The sequence below is a fragment of the Cyanistes caeruleus genome, chromosome 14 (genome assembly GCF_971803275.1).
Source record: "Cyanistes caeruleus chromosome 14, bCyaCae1.hap1.1, whole genome shotgun sequence".
NCBI classification, from domain to species: Eukaryota; Metazoa; Chordata; class Aves; order Passeriformes; family Paridae; genus Cyanistes; species Cyanistes caeruleus.
Genome location: NC_141714.1, coordinates 6,541,973 through 6,554,343, shown reverse-complemented (window position 1 = coordinate 6,554,343; position 12,371 = coordinate 6,541,973). Strand labels below are relative to the sequence as shown.

At 37.0% G+C, this 12,371-nt stretch overlaps 1 protein-coding gene across 2 annotated transcripts in view; it reads left to right on the top strand.

Moving 5' to 3' along the window:
• The window catches only part of LOC147650531 (uncharacterized), a 125,339-nt gene that overhangs the window by 14,398 nt on the left and 98,570 nt on the right, over positions 1 to 12,371 (top strand). For both annotated transcript variants that reach the window (XR_015276220.1, XR_015276210.1), the window contains exon 2: positions 3,081 to 3,168. The gene's annotated coding sequence lies outside the window, so the exon portion shown is untranslated. The remainder of the gene's footprint in view (positions 1 to 3,080; positions 3,169 to 12,371) is intronic.

Below are 12,371 nucleotides of genomic sequence, written 5' to 3'. Positions count from 1 at the left end.
AGGTACTTAATGAAGCTTAATTAGAAGAGATGTCTTTTATTGTCATTTAATGCTGTTGCATATACATGTGTTCAGGGTTTGGCAGTAGGTTTTTCTCTTAGCAGTTCTGGTGTCTCCATCTAACAAAAACCAGTAAGTGACCCCATCTGCTCCCAGGCTTTCTGTCTGATGCTTGGGGTGTAAGCAGCATAAGGACCAGCTTTAGAGAATTTGTGACCACTGCACAGAAAGGGTCTCAACCTTAAACTGCTTGCTAGCTTGATAAACAGAGAAATAAAGCAGTAAATGCCATAGTAAGTTGAAACTTGAATTTTGCATTTCGAGGGAATAGGAATTTTATGGGTAATTTTACTTTTCAAAAATTATTCCATGTCTTCTATCTCATTTTAATGATCAATTAATGTTATAATGTGGTACAACAGGACAAAAAAAATACCCCATTACTTCCCAAAAGAAGTTTTAAGCATAAGAAGAATTTCTTCCTGGTATTGAGTTTTTCCTCAAACTTTTGTAAAGACTTTTCCTGTTTATCATTATAAGTTTCACTCTATGTATATTATTGTGCTGTAGTTCCTAAAAATGTTGTAGATATGAAAAGAGAAATGGATTTTTTTTTAAAAAAAAGTAGATCAGGATGTAATATTTAAAGCAAAATCAAAACATTTTAAATTATTTTGAAAGTATTTAAGATATATTAATCCCTGATAATTTGGGGAAAAGTTTTTTTAGAATAAAGGCAATACTATCAAATGAAAAAGCATTTAAAAATACAATTTTTAAAAAAAAGAAGTTCAAAAAAACTAGCATTTTCAGTGTTTTTTTAAAAAGAAAAAGTGTTTGAAGCTTACAAAATGTTTTCTACTGACCAGATGGAACAAGTTTTGTGATCAGACTCCTAAGAGGCTGCTGCATTTTCTCTGAGGTACGGCCAGTTTTGAACACCAACCCCCTGTGGTCTCTTGGGTGGTGTAGATATATATAATTAGCCACTGTGCAAGCCTCAAATAACCCATTGCACATAAGTGTTTGGGCTAAACTGATATGGGAAATATGGAGGGACAACAGCTTTAACTGACAAAGGAAAAAAAAAGTAGTGAAGATGTTTACATGACAATAAATTAACTGGGTTTGAATTATAGTAAAAGTATCTTCATCAAGCTCACAGATGTGCTTCTTTCATAGTTGAATGCTATTAAATTCTATACAACAGCTTTGTTAAATTTAAATTAAATGCTAATTTAACACATCTAAAGGCATTATCACATTTTGTTCTGACTTCAAATCATGTGTGATGTATTTATGGCAAACTTCTGTAGCTGTTTTGCTAGAGAACTTGTGAGGTTTTATTAAATAAGTTATATCCTAGTCCCTGTCAACCATTTACAGTAAGAAAAAAGTCACGAGAGTCAGTGAAGCACAAACTGAAGGTGCAACCCAGGAAGTGGCTCATACAAAATACATAGAAATCTAATGACAAAATGAGGGGGAGATAAGATAGCAATGAAGAAGATGTGATGATGAGGAGAAACTTCAAGTCATACTTTTAGCCATCAAAATCCTGCCAATTGAGATGCTAGATGGGTCCTATACTCACAGATTATTTAGAAGAAAATGTGCCTTTCTAGTTTAATGAAATTAGTATATCTTTCTTTTCAATGCACCATGCTGCTCAAACAACTAAACTTTAACTAATGTGCTAATGCCACTTCCAATTGAAGTACCTATTTAAAGGGAACAATGCTAGTGACAGAATAATGAAAACAATTAAGATGAACTTGTCAAAATTAATAGAAGGGATTGCATCTTCATCTTAGACAGCAAAGGCTATTAGAATCAAATGTTTTCCATAAGAAGACGTAGTACTGTTTGTGTGTGGTTTCAAAAAGATGCGCACATCACATCCTTGTCTTTGTAAAGCTAAGCGATCTGAGTAGATCCCAAAATCCCAGAATTTCCTTCAGGTACCTAATTATCTCTAAGTTTTAATTTTCTCTGATGTGGCGATGTACCTCTGGGAAAGCAAAGAGTTACATTGTCCCACCCCAAACCCTTGTGAAGGGTGGCCCAGGAGTTCTGGTTGGGTTTGAGTCCCTGGGGGTTTCTCCCTTGCTCTGTTTCTAGTGGTCCCTGACCCTGAACTCCACCCTCAAGGGTGGAGACCCTCAAGAGTTCTGTCCCTCAAAAACCCCTGCTCAGCCTCTGTTCAAGGCCCTCTGTTCTGGATCTGAGTTTGTTCCCATGCTGAATAAATGGTTTCATGAACAGGAGCCCGTCTCGCTGGTGTTCCATGCTGGTCCCCAGAACCCTGCAGCTTCCCTGGACGAGATCCTGAGGTTGCTGACTGCAGCACTCTGAGATTTCTAGCAGCAGCTGCTCCCAGTAGCCCTCAGGAAGTCAACAGTCCCCCTTTGGATGCCAGGAGTTACATGAATTCATGTAAGCAGGTCTGGCCTTTCAGACGCTGATAGTCTTTGTAGGTACACCCTCAGCTTTGTTCAATATTCCATGAAAAATCATGAGGAAAATGAAAGGACTTAATGTAATATGCAACATACTGTTCCACAAACAACAGTGCTGAGTAAATTTAGCTTCCTGTAGAATTTTCTCACACATTCCTGTAGAATTTTCTTATATCCAGCATCACAATCAGCACTCCCTTTGATATTATTACCACCATCTCTTAAGTCCCGCTATACTTGAAATCTTCTGCCTCACCCTTGCTCTGCACCTCTCTTATGGACATTCTTATGTTATTCTATAAAATATGATCACTTGTGCAACTTGGCAAACAAACCAGGCATCCTTGTTGTATTTCTTCTCCTGTTCGTGTCATTATTTTATGTCAGGAGAAAAACTGCCATTGTAATTACGGTCTTTTTATTTTATTTAATTCTTTACAAACAAAAATCTAGAATCATTATGCTAATATTTGCTTAAAAAACAAAGGTTGCAGTATATATTTTAAGGATAGGCCGAGTTGCTGTGTTTTGCAGGGAGCTTGTATAAATCTTCTGGACTGAATTAATAACTTAGCTATAGTTTGCTAAAAACCAGTTTTTCTATGTCTCTCCCATACGCAGAATTAAAGAGAAGATGCTAATCTCAGTACTGTATCTTGAGATCTCCCTGTCTTCCATGTGCTCTGCCTAAGCCTCTGCAGTATTACACGTAAGTCTTTGGAGTGCATTTTGACAGTGATAGTACATTGCTACTGTTTTTGGAGCTATATTTGATGCTACATAATTACTGCTGTGAGCTCTCTGCTACCAAAAGCCTTCATTGATCACAAATATTTTGCTCCTATAGTTATGGCTCTTCCTTCCCTTGTTCCTCTGACTTCCGCCTTCTTTCTTATTTTATTTAAATCTCTGGCCCAGAGCAGCTATAAAGCGCTTTATTTATGGGAAAAACAAAGAACAGCAAATTCTGTGCTGGGCAATGTAGGCAGTCATTTGTTTGTTTGCATGCTGAGAAACCTGCCAAAAGTACCAGAACTTCTCTCTAGTGAATAATGTAATAAATTAGATTTCATCACCATGTAATCACAGGTCCATGAGAACTGGGTATAAAAATCGTTCCTCAATGGAGCCCATCGTGATGTACACACAGGCTCTGTTTGAAAATGTACTTCCTTCTTACATGGCTGTGTTTGCTTTTCAAAGAAACCCAATCTTTTTTACCTCAAAAACTGCATGGAGGCTCTGTGTGTTACTAGCTAATAAAAATGTGTAAAGAAGAGTTGACTGTAGAAGTAGGGTGTATTTGTAAGCATCTGCTACATTTATATTTTCTAAATATGTCCATTTGAGTAGGCAGATCCACAATTTAGCTGAAGTAAAACAAAACCAAAAAAGACTTTACAAATATTCTCATTTTCTTTCAAAAATTTCATCTTTTTAAGGCATTAAAATGTAAATAAATAAGTGATAAGGACTGAAAATGTTCAAGAAGAGGCAATGAAGATGATATGGTTTGTAAGCCTGACTTCTCTTGTGTTTATTGATGTGATTTCATCTTTAAGTTCACAAACCAGCTGCTGGAGGGCCAGAGGTGCTGGGATGGCTCAGCTGGGTAAAGGACTAACCCTGCTGAGGAGCCTGGGGAAGCCACTGCAAACTGAGAGGTTTTGGGCTGATCTCCTGATCTCAAGAGCTATGTCAACACTATTTAGTAGGCTTTGAAAATGCTCCACAGAGGAAGGTACCTGGTGGATTCACTGGTGTCCTGCCCTTCTTGGGAGACTTGAGGTGACATCATCAAGGTGGTAACTCTTATGTGGTTTTCAGTACACAATACCAGGTCCATATTTTATTTTGGTCATAGCAGAGAGCTGGAAGGAATACATGGAAATGGGTAAAATCACAGGAAGGTGCCTGTAGACAGACTGCCTAGAAAATGTTCTGCTTGACAGAAGGCTCCCATACTGTGGCCTTTCCTTTTGTGGCATCAGCCAGCACAAAGTGCAGCCCCGTGTTTACATCTCAGAGATCTATAGACACTATGGTTTCTTTGGTGGGTTCCTTTAAGTTCCAGAACTAGAATTGGTTTGGTGCTCATTTTTATATGTAGACAACATAATAAGCCTTAGAACCCTGCCTTATTGTTTTAAATATATCCTTAAATCCTTAGCATTCTTTCCCCTCTTTAATTAAGTGATAACTACGGCTTTGTGCTAAACGCTTTTTACTTCTAATAGTGTGTTTTATTCATAGTTTAAAAGCAGCATCTTTTTTTCCCCTTCCTTGAATATAGTCTTGAAGTTTTTTATACACTTACCATGAGCTTCACAATAAGGTGTCTTTTAATAGCTTTTCTCTCATGCATAAGTGTTTTTACCTTTTCAGTTGTTCCTTTTTGTTTGCTCTCAGAAAGTTGCTTCCTTTCCATAGAATTTTTTCCTTGGAATTAAGTATTGCTTTGGTTGATTTGTATGTGTGGGGCTTCCTCATACCTCCAAAGACACTGAAATCAATTTTGAATTGAAGAGTTGTTCTTATTTTGAAAATGGGTCTTCAGTAACTACAGCTTCTGCTGTGTCCAATATTCTGTTAAGGGAGTCATGAAGAATTGCTTTTGCCTTCTGTATTCTCCTTTTTATCAAAAAATTAAGTGTCTGTTGAATTTCAGGTGCTTCCTCTCTGCCTGTCTCCCCAACCTGTTGAGGTCCCTCTGAAGGGCTGCACAGCCCTGTGGGGTATCAGCCACTCCTCCCAGCTTTGTGCCATCAGCACATTTGCTAAGGAGGCATCTGCCCCCTCATCCACATCATTGATGGGTAAGTTAAACAATGCTGGACACAGTTTAATATTAAAAATCTGATCAAGTCTTTGTCAGGAGTCCGAAAATTTTGCCTCCAGTCTTTCATTTTATATAGTAAAGAACATGCAGAAAAACTCTTGTATTCATGCAAGATGTTCAAGTCACGAATAACACTGAAAATCTGTGTTTTCTTCAAAAAATAATCCAGGAATTTCTTTTTAAATTAGGGAGTTAATATTTTATGTGAATAGAATTAACTTTGGGAACATTTATCTCATCAAGTTTGAATATTCAAGTCCATGATGTATTTTGAGCTAATTTTGGGTAGGCTCATTAGGGGAAAAAAAGGTGTTGTTATTAATAGTAATTTTCAAGAACTTCAGTTGAAGATTAAGTTCCCTTTCAGACTAGATATCTTACAAGTCAGTGACAAATATAGTAACAGACTTACATAGAGAAGGTGTAAAATCTCAGGCTTGAGTTAGTAAGAAGCATTATTAGCTTCTCATATTACAGTGTTCATTAACATTTTTATCCCAATACAATCAACTTTGATGACACTACTTTCCTTTTTAGTACATTTTCAGAAGAGATCAGGCGGAAAAAAGTCTTAGTATTCAATTAAAATATTCTGTACTCTCTTTCCAACATCTCCCTGGTCTAACACTGAACATCCAGCAAAATCTATTTTTCAGAAATGGAGATGTGGCTTTGATATCAGTACAAAACACTTTTGTTAGAAATAGGAGCTTCAGTTTTCCAGTCCTACTTTTGGGCTGTGCTAGACCAGAGTTTTCAGTGAGAGAAAGAGCTTGGCTTAACCTCATAAGCAGCTGAGTACTTTTGTTTCACTGCAGTCATTTTCTTTACACTCTCTTGTGGAGAAATATATCAGTTTAGATGTTCTCTTTTACCAAAGGACATCAGCTTTGACCAACATTTCATGCATGTTTATGATGAAAATGATGAATATTTGAGATTAGGTTGGTATTTTTTATTTTAGTATTCACTAAAAAAGTACTATGTTTTCTTTTTCCCTTAAAAACGTGGTGTTTTCAAATTTAATTTGAACATATTTTGCTTGACATAGAATGTGATTATGTTTAGGTCGCTCATTTTAGAAGGTATGACTTTCAGTTTAAAGTAATGGAGAATTACCATGTAATTTTTCTCCAACTATTTCTAATGACTAATGCAGTTAATATTACCTTGCATACCATTCATAATTTTAGGATGAATGCTATTAACTGGCAAGGATTTTTATTTTTTTTTTTACATAATACAGTATAAATAAGAAGTAATTACTAATTTTCATAGTAAACAACAAAAAAGTGCATCCAAATTAATGAGATATGTATCTGCACACATATTAAGGGAAATTATACTGCTTAAAGAAAAGGAGATGTACTCACTCCATCTATTTTGTACGCAGAATTTCTTGGAGTTAGGTTTGATATTAAGTCAAAAAACCTTCTCTTAAAATAGACACAGCTGCTTTGATTAGACAAATGATGGTACAGTAAGAAGAACTCAAAGCATATAAAGAGGGTTTTTTTTTAATAGCTGGTTATAAGTGCATTGTCAATACAAGGACAGTAAACAGGTAAAAGGTGAACAGCTTAAAAGAAGCTCCATGCAGGTCATTATTTCAGCCATTCCTTTTGTATTATTTTCATCATCAATTGCAAAATTTCAGATTTTAATTGAGGCATTGCATTTGAGTAAAGTATAATTTGTTCTAATAGATAGCTAATTGGACTAACTGTCTACTGTAATTAGCTAGAAGTCTAGTACATCTTTATTTTAAATGTTGAAGGTCTCATTAGAATTCCTTCATGTGAATAGGGGAAGAAGAATGTACCATTAAACTAATTGTTTATGCAAAGTGAAAATGTTCTGCCCTTTTATGTGATATCAAAGATTTGAGCACTTAAGGATGGAGCTTGGGGACCCTTATCCATCAAAAAAAAATTGCCTTGGAATGTGTAATGAGGTTACCAAGCCACTCCAAACCCCGTCCAGCTTGGCCTTGATGGGGCAAGCCCAGGGATGGGGCAAACACAACTTCTCTGGGCAACTTGCTCCAGGACCTCACCACCCTGGCAGGGAAAAATTCTTCCTCAAATGTAATCTAAGCCCATCTTTTTTCAGCTTAAAGCAATGTCCTATCAGTCCATGCCCTTTCAAAACTCCTCCAGTTCTGTTGTAGCCCCTTCCCATCCCATAAGGGACTCTAAGGCATCCCCAGAGCCTTCTCTCCATGCTGAGTAGCCCCAGTTGTCAGCCTGTCTTCCTAGGAGAGGTGTTCCAGCCCTCTGAGCATCTTTGTGGCCTCCAGCAAGGTCACATCTTTCTTGTGCTGGCAGCCCCAGAGCTGGGAGCAGTGCTCCAGGTGGGCTCTCACCAGAGCACGGTAAAGAGGGAGACAATTCCTCCCTCAAAATTCTGGCCATGGTGCTCTGGGTGTAGGCCAGGGTATGATTGTCTTTCTTGGATGCAAGTGCACATTACAGGGTCATGAAAAGCTTCACCAACATCCCCAAGTCCTTCTCAGAAGGGCTGCTCTTAATGTCTTGTACTTTCTTTTCTTTAGAGGCTGGCAAATTGAGCTAAGCTGTGTATTTCTCAAGTCCTTTTCAAAGCTAGGTAGAGCCCAAATTTCATCAGCATAGTAATCACATCAGTCTTTACTGAAGATACTATTGCCAGGCTTTATGGGGCTGATTAGAGACAACAGCACTGAAACACAGCCTGCACATATTTAAGACTTTATGAACTATGAATATAATTTTGCATTGCACTCACAGCACAGTGTCATTGCAGGACAGTGTTAAAAAGCAGGGTTCATTTTAAAAATGAAGGTTCAATAATTTCTTTTTCAGCATGTAAGACATTTTGACATGTAAACCAGCAGTGTGGCTGGGCCATATTGGGAATATCCTTGCACAGCTGGTATATCATGCAGAGTTTCTCAGGAAGAAACGTTTCCATCAGCTTTTGGCAGTACAGTTTCCTTTTCTTTAGGGGACACTATAATTTTTATCATGAGCAGAAATAATTCCTGTGTAGGAACAGTGGAGAGCCAGTGGCTGCAGGAGTCTCACTGTGAGTGCTAATCCTCTCCTGAGGCTGGCTCTCACAGAACCACAAATATCAACAAGTATTTGCTGAAGTGTCATAATTCAGCTGGGTGCTGTGCAAACTCTCAGATTATTTCTGTTTTCCAATTTTTCTATTTCTAAATGCTCAAAATGCAACAATAAGGGAAAGAAAAGCCAATTTAGCCATGCTCCTCTTGCCTTAAGATATATCCATTTCAGGATAGACCATGAGAAAGCTGGTATTTTACTCTAGGGAACTGAGTGGTGTATTTGTTTCCTGAAGCATTTCTGCCTTTAGTCTCTTCTGAGCAAACCACATGGAATTCACCAAGATCTGGATTCAAACCATCCGCTAATCCACCAAGATCCTGCATTGAATATTTTTGAAGTTTTCTTTATTTGTTAAAGAAAAGGAGTGATTTAGTCATACAAAGGTTGCTGTTGGGCAATGGAAAACACATGTTCTCTCTCAGCTGTTTGATGAACACATGCAGATTGATTATTAAAACTCCTAAAAATACAGATTGTCAAATTAAAATAGATTGAGAATGTTGTTTTGTCAATTATTTATTAGACATACAGCTGGCTGGTGTTTGTGTTCACTTATGATATTGTATATTTTGAACTTGAAAAGTCATTTTATTGTAACCAAAATCTTTTAGCAAAGGATTTTTTAGGCATGATGAGCTAATTAGGTTGATATGAAATTACTGGCTTATTTGTCATACACTTGAAACTTTGTATGCTTAGTATATATGTTTAAATGGACATTACTTGCATGGGGTTTCTTATAACTAAAGTACTGCTAGCTTAATCCTGGAATCTTAGTAACTCTCAGGTGGCAATTTAAGTATGGGCAAATGCATAATAGGGCAAGAATGAAATTATAAATGCCAATCTGGCAGACAGTTTTTATGCAGGAAAATTTTGTTTTGCTGATATTTTTTGATTCCTTCTCTTGTCACAAGTATCTTAAATAAATAAGGTTTGTTTGGAACAGTTTTAATTTGGGAGTTTTCACATTCTGCTTCAATATCTTATAACTATAGTATAAATTTACACTGATCCATTCATTCTTTCATATGCAGTCTGACCTCACATAAACTGATGTAAACAGAGAAATTACTTGTGCCAGAAAACCTACTGTAATTTGAGGCTATTAAAATAGAGGTTAGAAGCTGGCCATGACTATAAATAGAGTGTAATCTAATTTCTTGAGGTCTGCAGATTCAGTAACTTTTGATACTAATGAATTCAAACTCCAGCAATGGTTTATGCTGACATGCACCTGCTTGATGCAGCTTAAAAATAGGTGAAGGAAAAATTTTGAGAGGAATGTATGTTCAGCACAAGACTGAGTCTGGAGCTAGGGCTAGGAAAGTCAATCATTTGGCTTTAATACTCTCTATCCTATCCCTTGCATACCTACCTCTGCCCCTATTTTGTGTGCATAGAGTCTAGACTTTTTTTTTTTTTTTTCATATCTTGAAAAGAAACTGTAAAATTTAACTTGTTTAAGAACATTTTTGCCTTTTAAAAAAAAAAAACATCAAATCCATAGTGTCCAACAAATTTCTCTTCACTGTTGATTTCCAGTGCACTGTCCTGCAGCAATGGCTTTAGTTAATTATACAATGGCATTGGCTGAGATGTACATTTTCACTTTCTCAGATTCCTCACTGCTGCAGTGATCAGTGAGGACATTTGGGTGGGGGGAAACAGCCCAGACCAAATAGAACAGGGGACTGTGATTTTAATCTCTTTGTCCCTGGACGTTATGACTTGATTCTGTACACAGCAAGAGTCATGATGGACAGTCAGCACTAACATTTGCTTCGAAACAGACTTCCCTGGAGATGAACTAATACAAATGTAATGGAGATAGAGTGGGAGAGAGATAAAGGGGTCCATGGTTTGGACTTCAGGCTGTGAAACAGAGGCTGGTTCATCTGGTCACAGTAGTCCTTCCATCGGATCATTGGCAGCCTGAAAGGTCTTTGACTAGACAAATACTTTGAAGACATTTCTATTTATTGAATCAGAAAACACAATCATGCAAAACAAAAAAAAAAAAATCTGTTATAGAGACTTATTTATAGGCAATTAGGTGTCTGTGCTGTCAGTTAATTATAATAGTGCAAAAAAAAGATAACCATTGTCATTGTATTCATGATTGCATTTTATGCCTTAACTTCATATTCAGAGGGAAATACAAGTTTTGAGTCTGTTTTATATATATGTGGTTCTGTAAATTTTCTGCTGTGATTGCATCCAGTCATCAGGTTTGTGATGGCAGAGCTGCATTGTGGTAGTTCTCATTCCAAATGAAAAGAGCACAAATTGCTGACTTGAGCAATGCAGTGTTCCTGATGTTTGAAGTAAATCTTACCTGTGTAATTATCTTTCACTGTAGTAGGACCAAGTAAATAATGACTCTGCCATACTCAGCGTGATGTGTGAGATAGCTTTCATTTTGCCTGATGATGGGGAAAGACTAAAAGTTTCTACAGCTTGTGCTGTGGAGCTCAGCTCTCTGTCTAGGTGTCATAAGTCATGCCCTTGAAGCTCAGAGCTAGTGTGGAGAATGTATTCACCACTTTCCAGAAATACTGGAATGCCTCTCTGCACATGACCTGAACTTTTTCAGTCCAAAGTGGCTCAAACAGCAAATGAATCCCATCTGCTGACTGAAACCAGCCTGGGTGAAACACCAAATGTGGAACCAAGTACCTTGGTGTTAACATCAGTACTTTCTAGCATCAGCTAAAACATGGTCAAAGAGACTGTCATTGCCTTTAATTAAGGATAGATAGGATATGTGGGTGGGTTAAATATGTGTCTGTTAGGAGACTCTGCATGCAAAAAATAACTGGTGTTTCTAGGAGACAAGGTAGATGTATAAATTATGGGAAATAAAGAAATACCATTACCATTTGTAGTTGTGAACTGAGTTACAGAAAAATAGCTTGCATGGAAAAATAACATTGTCTGAGGTTTGAAGAGAACCAGTAACAGCAGTTCTGAGTCCTGTGATTTGCCATATGTCCATATTTAGCTGTTGGAATAAATGGACTGTGGAATGGAGAGTCCTAAAGAATATATTAATTAAAAGTTGTAATGAATATGTGAATTAATTAATTAAAAAATAGCTGTTACTAATGGTTTGGGAGGCAATGATCACTTCGGATTAGAACAGGAACAGAATAACTTCTAACAGAACTGGCCCATCTGGTGTCCTTGATTGCTGTTTAGTGATTGTACATTTCATTAGATGGTGGACAGGTGAGTTGTGAGTGAACCTGAATGCTCCCCACAGCAGAAAGAAATATCTCATCACTGAGCTCTAAGATTGCCTGATGAGTTCATTTTTCCTTTCATTTAAGTGGTTTCCTGTGGGGTATAAAAAAATCATAGAGCTAATACAGTAATTAAACTTAAGAGAACTACACAACTGCACAGTTACAATTGTGGTCTCTTTTGGAAGATTTACCTGCCTTACAGTGATTTACTAAAGGGTACAATTGATCTTATGAGTGATGTAATTACTCTTAATATAGCCATATGAAGTCAAATAGCACATGGGTTTTATACACATATTTCCTATATTTAAGACATCTATTTACTTTCTCCTGAAGCACTAGTGATGGTTGAAGAAGAAGACTGTATTCCCTCTTCCTGTTTTCATAATCAAAGATGGAGTTTTGGATACAAGACAAGCACACTAAGTGTCAGGCTCTTGCAATTCAGAGGTAGCCGTGTCTCTGTGCCCAGTCACCTTGGGGAAAATAATATTTATTAATATGAAAAGAAATTAAATGTAGGACTGAAACAGTACTCTTCTTCATTTTCTATCCCCATGAGATAGACAATTAGATAGTATTTTAATTCATTCCTTTAAATGCAAAAGATTTTTAATTTTAATTGTAAGAGGGTGGTGCTGCACCTCTCAGTCAATATCTGAGTCATGTTCTGCGTGATGAGGGAACAAAATCCAAAGTACCTAATATGTGA